Here is a 9,099-nt window from a genome sequence, read left to right on the forward strand (position 1 = left end):
AATAAATTCAAGAGCTTAGTAAAAAATGTTAAGCCGCCACTGCTCTATTTAATAGAATACAACTTGCGATACTTATAAAGTTTGAATAAATACGCAGGTACTCCTATAGTTGAAATATATATTTATTAAAATTATATTTACGATCTTGAATTTTGATTATATACAGTTTAGGTGACTTTGATTAGCTCTGCAGACTGGAACGTAAACCATCGACGATACCGTATTGGGAAATTGTAATTTTCACGCCCATTGAAACAGATAAATAATTATTATTGCAAAGACGACGGAAGTACGTCCGGCAGCGTTGCGTCTTCAGCAACAGTTACAACATATACGCTGTCGAACGCGCTGTGCGTGTATTACGGAAGGGGTAACACCCAAAGGAGAAGACACATATTACTGTTTCTCTTATAGTAGCAGCGAGCACATGGTTCAGTGACAATATGTCCAGGAAAATGGGAGCTTCGACTCCCTCATATTATCCGTCCGAAGCCGATTTCGTAGTCAAGACGCCCCAAAAACCAGTCGATGCCAGTAAACCTCGTCATCATTCCGATCAAGTACGAACCTACATTTAGTTAATTAATTTGTATTTATAAAAATTATAATGTAGTATAATGCTTATATAATAGCTTATAATTATAATGGAATAGTTTTTTTTTTATTTTCAAAAAAAAATATATGTATAGGTACACATAAAACGATCAGTTAGCTGCATGTACCTCCCATTGTTCAAAAACAAGTTTAGGTCAACTCCATAGATAACATGGAAACAATTCAGTAATTATTATTTTAATCCATTCAATTTATATTGTAGGCCAAAGCCAGAAACAATGTGGGTGACATATAACACAAAATCATAATAATTGTCAAGCAATTTGAACAATGTTCATTAAAAACGCATTTTTTTATCAGAGCACTAAATAAACAATATAATTCCTATATTTAATTCAAAATTCAATCATGATTTATTATAGAGCTGTATAGTAATACAAGTGTTTTAAAATAATGTATTATTTTAATATTTTTTTTCTTGTGTATTTAAGAATATACATAGTTTTTTTAACCTATATTAATTCTGTTTAAGAACTTACGAATATATATAACGTTATAACTTTATAAACACATTCATTTTTCAATTTTATTTAAACTTAGTTCTTATCTAATGAGACAAGATAGTATTATTTAAATATTAAAAAAACTTCACCAAATAATTGAATATATTGAATTATTGAATTACTTAAACGATAATCGTTTATTATTTACTAGAAAAATGATCATTGATTTTAGATACAATACATCAGCCTGATCGGACTGATGCAAGTAGTTACCGGAAGTCTGATGGTCGTTTTTGGCGTGCTGTCGATGTTACACGAGGCGTCCCTGTCCAGTGTGGGCGCCGGTCTTTGGAGCGGCGCAATGGCCATGGGTAACGGAGTAGTTGGGTTGATGGCTAGCTTGAACGGATGTCTTTCTCCAGACAGGACACTATCTCCACTTTCCTTCACAATTTATCTTGCTCTGTGTTTAGTGTCCGTGGGTGTCAGTAATCTGGCCATCATACTTACAGCTATTGGACTGCTGAAAGACTCACAGAAGCCATATTACATAATTCCAAAAGACAAGGTCAGGTTCAAACTAAAATTAAGTTAAGACTTACGGTGTGTACTAATGTTCACGGTTTGTCAATTCGATCGAAACATTGTTTTACATTGTTATATACAATATTATTTAGAGTGTACCGCTTGAAAATAATATTGTTTGAAATTTGTAGTAATTATACAATGACAATAGGTAACCAAGTATTTTGTATTAGAGTCGAAATTTAAATAAGTTTCAAGTTGTAAGCTTAAAGTTGACATTTCTGGTATTTAGGAATCCATTGATTATTTTTTAGCAATAAAAAAAGTTTGAGAATCGTTAGTATAAATCGTATTCGTTTGTTGCAGACGCATTATAAAACTTTAACGGCGGATCAGTTACAGACAAATTGGGCTCCCGTATTGGCGAATTTAGGTTTACTGCTTGCAACGTCTGTACAATGTCTAACCACAATGTTGGCCGCCTTTCGTTTCTACCGACTCGTTAGATTGATTGTGGCCGGTGAACAACAAACTTCATGGTCGAATTCAAGACACAGGAGTTCGTCATGTTGTAGTTCAAGCGTCGGAAGCAAACAGAAACTTGTACAAAAGTGGTTGGTGCAACAAACCCCATCCCACCTGGACCAAGCTCATCAACAGATAAAATATCCTGGGAAGGTCTACGGCAATAAAATGGTAAGTTATAATATTTTCAAATTAATTTTCACCAACATACAGTTATATTCAACTTTAAAAAAAATAGATTAATCAAGGTTATAAAATATAATTATATTTAATTGTCTACACATCTATATAAAACCACTAAATACATATAGTACAGTTTTAAATTATTTTTTTATTAACACATGTTATAGTTAGTTATCATCTGTGACTGGTAGATAAACATATTACCTTTAATACCTGTATAATAACCGTTAGTAACAACAATAATAATTCTCACGTCACGATGACAAACCTAAATAAATGTTTTCAAATCGAAGTGAGTAGGTATATATATTATTATATTTTTAACAAATAGGAATAATATATCTGTAATCAGCGTGTTTAAAAATAAATTGAATTAAAAAACAATTTGAAATGAGCTCGGAAATTATAGGACAAACCAAACGTACAAAAAATGAAGTTCTTTAAAAAATAATTAACATACCTAAGTATTTAATATGTTATTTTTCGTGTGAATAAATAAAAAAATATATAATACTTTATTATTTATTTAGATTATAATTATTACAATATGTACTATCAAACTATAATACTAATAGCATTAATTGTATATTCTATAATCAACACTACTAGGTATAAATATTTTTCAATATGAAAAATTTATTTTATTTTATTCTATATTATAAAAATGTGTGAAAATGTACTCAGTATTATATAGTTTCAAAATCAAAAAATATCTCTCTATAGTGTTCATTGATCCAAATAATATTTCAAAAATAAGCGATCGTAATTAATTTTGATCTAGGTAGAGTACCTACCTCAATTTCAATATAAACTGTATCCATTTATCACAGCAGTATATGACAGATATAAACGTTTAAGAAGCACTTTCCCAAATTAGAGAAAATTACAATTTACAATGCATTTACAACTACTATTGTATACCTATATACTATAGCACAGTATTTTAAAATTTCTTGAAGTCTAAATATTCGCGGTAACATAAGAGATATTTTGATAAGACTTTCTTTACCGATAAACAGTATAGAGAGGGTTTCATTTTCTTTTACAATCACTATTTATTATTTCAAAATCTAGTAACACAATTCAAACGAGTAGTTTCTGAATTATAAGTATTTAAAGTTTAAGCGAGAGAAGTAGTAGACCAACATTTTACGGAGTATCTCTATAGTATTCCACTCCACTTCACTCATCTAAACTTTAAATACTTGTTACTCTTTCGAATTTTGATTTTTAGGTATCGAAATATTCCAAAAAGTATTTTGTTTCAGAATATTAAATTGAAAAAAGTAAAAAAGCAAAAAAAAATATTTTCAAAAACTTTCAATAGATTTTGAAATAAAATGTGTTGTTTGATAAAAGAATCACCCTGTAAAAAATACTTATAAATTATAAGTCATAATATAACAAACGCGGAACCCATTTTTAAATAGCTTTTCCTCATCACCGAACAACGGTAAAAAAAATAATAGCATAATAATATAGACAATTTCCAATATAAATAAATATTAATGATGAAGATAGTTATTTATTTATTTATTATTGTAATTTTTTTCCTATAACATTTTTTGCATTACACTTTTATTCCGTTGTTTTTTTATTCTCGTAAAAACTATCGGCAACTATATGGCTGTGGTTCCGTTGCGAGCTCGTCTGTATAATTGGTTCTTTTTTTTCCTTCAAAGTATCCCTACGCGCACTCGCACACTATATTATAGGTAAATACTATTATTCTTCTGAACAGCAGCAGCATAACAACATTGACAACGTGCGTGTATACAACTACGATAATAAATATATTATGTATATAAGCTGGTATGGAACGAAATAAAGATGGAGGAATTAGTTCCAGCCCAGTTATCGGCTCGGACGGAAATATCTCTTTCTTTTCATTCTCCTTATAACAAATACGGGCATTATTCTCTCCTACGCGTCCGTCTGAATGGTCAGCGTTAGCCGTAGCCCGTTTATACCCTACGAACAAACAGGAGAGAAAATATATAAAGAAAAAACAGAGTCGCCGCGTTAGTACAATACTCCGGTCTGCAGAACTATACTTGAACGTAATGTAGGCCGATAAAAAACGTACTATAAGAATATACACGGAGTGACACATTAAACGAGAGAGAGATTACTCTATTTATGCGGTATTTACCTCTGAAGAAGGCGGCGCGATGGTCACTGCAAGTATTAAAAGATCTTAAGCAGGATTACTTGCCCACAGTATGGTTTGTGTTTTAGAGGATACTTCGACATTATTATTACTCGAAAAATTAATTGAAAACCAAAGAATGAAATGTTTAAGTTTTATAATTAATGTTAGTTACCTACTTAGTTTTTCCGATTTTTCTTTTATCGCAGTCCTTGTCCCGGACGCCAAATACTCTGGGTCCTTTATTATGTAGGCAATGAAAACCACGCGTTCAGATGGATCCTGCAGGGACTACGAGTGTTCGACGTTGACACTCCTCGGATCTGGTCATCGTCTGTCGTCGAATCAGATCGGATCCGAAGAATATTATAGATACGTCCTAGACGTGCGCATATATTGAAACGAACTTAGCAGACAACAGTAAATTTACGACAAATGTATAATATATTGTACCTATATAATGTTTATGGACTTTGGTCTATGGCTTATAGAGACTAAGAATATGTGTGTGTGTGCGTTCGTGTATATATGTATATATATCACGTGGACGTGTACGAAACGAACAATGTGTAATGACAGTATGAAATAATAATTGCCGTTTGGGAAAAACTGTCACACATAAATGTCGTCGTAGTTATACTGTGACGTGTGTTGTGCAGTGTATATATAGGTACGCGGTGTTTTGGTCGCGCAATTTGAAACCGTTAGGTAGGTATTCAGTTTACGATCGCACGGTTGTTAATTTTGTTATTATTATTTTGTATAAAATATTGAGGCGTATAATGTGTATTTATCATTGTTTATTTACTTCTTATATGGTCCAAAATGAAATTGTGTTATCCAATGGTAACAGATTATATTAATAAATTCTATATAATATATTCATAGTCATATGTAGTGCGTATATATTACTACGATAGGTATTATAATATATAGAGTATTGTTATGGACGAACGACACTTGAAATTTGTTTTTCGATATTACACTAACGGTTAATATTATTATTTATTAACTTTTGTTTAACTCCGGGAAAATTTTATTTTACCCAAAACATGGTTTTTGAAATAAACTTTTTTTTTAAACATGAATATTTTATATTAGTTTTATTTTAATATTTACATATTTAATATATTAATTGTAATTCCTTAGATATTTAACATTATTTGATCGACATTTTAAATCTTTGACCAAAATCAACCGTCAACCAGTACATTATGATTATTTTAATATATATTTTTCCGTCCATGTAAAAGTACCTATTAGTTATCTTCAAATGAATGCCTCAACTATGAAAGTATAACACGTATACATAATTAATATATACCTACCTAGGTAATCAAAATTCATAATAGTAAAACGTCTAACATTATTTTTCGGAACTAAAAAAACATTTAATGTGATTCTATTGATATAATATTGTAACAACTAAGAAATTACAATTATCATATATGCATGCCAAACAAAGAAACAAACAAAAAAAAACAGTAGGTATAACATAAAACCTAGTATGATTTGTATTTATAACTTAGACGTTTGAATAATAGGTATAGATAATTTATCAATATAAAAGATCTAGGTGTCACTAATTCAAAAATCATAGAAAATCATTTACAATAAAAGTAGCGCTTGCCATTTCTCACATTATAGTATTACCTATACGTATACGTAAATATGTAAGAAACGCATATACTTGCCTATTTAAATATATATTTATACCATAAAAATATATTTCTAGGGAAAAAAATAAAACACTCACACAGGTTCGCAAACTTAAAAGATTGTAAAATAATTGTATATAATTAATTAATACTTACCAATAAACTAATTTACTTACTAATATTTAATTAAAAAAAATCTTTTTATAGGTAACCTGATTAAAAATTAAATGATAATTGGTAACATCAGTATCATCAAAAGGAATAATTTATGGGTAATGAACTTATGAATAATTTTAAGAACCTATAATGAAAAAGCAAGTTTCTGTATAAATGATGTATATAATAATTAAACACATCGTGGGAGTCAAGTCATGGTGGAAAAGTAAAATATAATAAAGATAGGTAGGTATTACGCAATGTATAGAAGCATAAGCTAAATACATATAAAGTATTATATATGTACGTTATTCACATAATACTTAATTTTTAAATGTATTTAAATAATTATATTCTTTTAAAAACACTTAGTAAACTTATTTGTCTAGGACATGAATTTAACTAAGTAGGCAAATTTTAGATTAAACAAAAATTTGATGATTAGAATTTTTTTTTTTTAATCAAAGCACAAAGATAATATTTTATAGATTCTGAGTGAGTCAATATTGGTACTAAAATTAAGGATTTTTCTTTATATTAAAAAATTGCATTATATCTATAATGCTGAGCGATTTTTGATAGTAAATTAGATCTATTTTGTATTACTTTGACGTTAGGGGTATAATATAAAATAAATACTACAAACCAAAACAAAATTACAGAAAAATGGTAACTTTTAACTAAAATCAATTTTATATTTATGTTATAATTCAAAAATTAATAATTATATAGACGTGCAGCAAGAAATATTTTTTTTAATCGCATGTATAAATATAGGTATAATTAGCAAAAATTAGTTAAGCCTTATAACACATAACTAATAGAAAAATAAATTACTTATAGTATTATAAAAATACAGCATGTCCGTCTTCGTTTAGAATTGTTTTTTATATGCAATAATTTATCATTAAATTTTACATCTACTAGCTAAAATATATATTTCAGTACGGCCTACTCAATTACTATGAGGTACTAATATAAAATCAAAACCCACTATTTACTGTAGAGCGACTTCCCCGATTTTATTAAATATAAAAACACAAAATAAGTAGGTATTCTAATATATTTTAAATACTTAACAAATCGTATGATTATCCACTGACCGCTATAATATTATATGTGACGTTACTTTTCCCGTTTTAATGCCTTAGATGTTACGCCATCACGCTTTGGCGCTTGACTTTATTATATCATAAATAATAAATTGAATTCACAGTTAAATTACCTATTTTACGTCGCAGAGTTTGCTTGTATAATATAGTTGTATATAATATTATGACTAACACAATAAAATTGTCTTGTTCAAAGGGTGTTTACGATGAAACAAGAACCTTACCCAAGTGGAAAAGTCATCGAACGGCGCCAAAACTGAAACCGGCAAAACTGGACAGAAAGGAAAGGAGACCGTCAAATGATGCTGCGGACGTGCACAGGGCATACACGGGTATGGACAGAGAGATTGTGGAAGAGTTCATTTCTGTCACTATGGACCCAAAACACTATAGCTGATATTTTATACAATATACGTTGGTTGAAAATTGTATTATATATCACTTAAAAAGGCTTGTCATCTATATTTGAAACGTGACTGCCTATACTATGTTTGCGATGGAAATATATTTTATTCGAACACGGAGACCTCTCTGAAAATGTTCATTTGAAAAATGCATTTTTAAAATACTATACGAAAATAGGTATATCTATAACAAATTTATGAATTGTACACGTGTACCTCTACAAACAGATATAATACAGTATACATGTTATATACAAAATATTAACATCGTGCATTTTGCGTGATATATTTATATTGTAATGCCCATGTTTTCATTATGTTTGAAAAAGATATTAAATAATATTTAAATACTGTAATATTGGCCTATCATATTATTTATTTTACACGATCATGGCAACATGACCGATATTATCAACTTTACTATACTACCGATAAGGCAATATAACCTACCTGTATCAGATGGATACACACTAAATATAGCTACAAATTTAAGTTCAGACAGTCTTAAATAATACAATTTAGCACCTAATTACAGACTTTTCACAAAATATAGGTATAGGTACATGAGATTATTAATTATTATCTATCAATAAAATAAAATAAATGTAGGTACCGAAAAATTATTTTCAAACAAATTATATTAATTATTTAGTAAATAAATTTATACACATTGTGAACATTATTGCAGTTATATTACAAAATACATCATTATAATAATTTAATAAGAAATAATTATACTATAGAACCGTAATTAAATTAATCATATAAGTTGCTAGAAATGCCCTTACGAAAATTCGGATAAAAAAATTAATAATAAAAACAGTGACGTAACCTGAATTTAATAAATTTGGTTACATCACGAAATCGTTCAGAAAAAAAATGTTATATCCAGCTCAAAAACATAATAACATAGATATTATATTATATCAAAAGTAAAAATTTTTTTATGCTAATATCTAAAACTATACGGGAAATGTATGTTAATGCCTGTTTCATACAATAACATACCTATATGTTGGCAAAAATAAAAATTGATTATAACTATTGTATGATAGGTAATTAAGAAATGTATATTTTTCCGAAAAAAAAATAACAACGTACCTAATAAATAAAACTTATTTATGAGTATATTTAATAACAAAAAAAAAAAAAAGAATGAAAAGGTTGTAGAGTATAATAATAAAATACCTGACAGTTTACTGGAGGTTTTAGTAACACTTTTGTTAAGGAACAAGTCCAATATTTTGACATTTTCAGATTTTTATAGAAATATGTGAAGTATTTGTATTTGCTTTTTATTCTTTTACTATTTGGTGTAAAAACGAAACA

At 28.6% G+C, this 9,099-nt stretch overlaps 1 long non-coding RNA gene across 1 annotated transcript; it reads left to right on the forward strand.

Moving 5' to 3' along the window:
• The first annotated feature begins 4,188 nt into the window (after window positions 1–4,188).
• Window positions 4,189–7,699, forward strand: LOC114129258 (uncharacterized). Its single transcript, XR_007605067.1, has 3 exons — window positions 4,189–5,148; window positions 6,306–6,500; window positions 7,563–7,699. It is a non-coding gene; the product is annotated as an uncharacterized LOC114129258 (long non-coding RNA).
• Window positions 7,700–9,099: the final 1,400 nt, after the last annotated feature.

This window comes from Aphis gossypii, chromosome 3, assembly GCF_020184175.1.
Source record: "Aphis gossypii isolate Hap1 chromosome 3, ASM2018417v2, whole genome shotgun sequence".
Classification (NCBI taxonomy): Eukaryota; Metazoa; Arthropoda; class Insecta; order Hemiptera; family Aphididae; genus Aphis; species Aphis gossypii.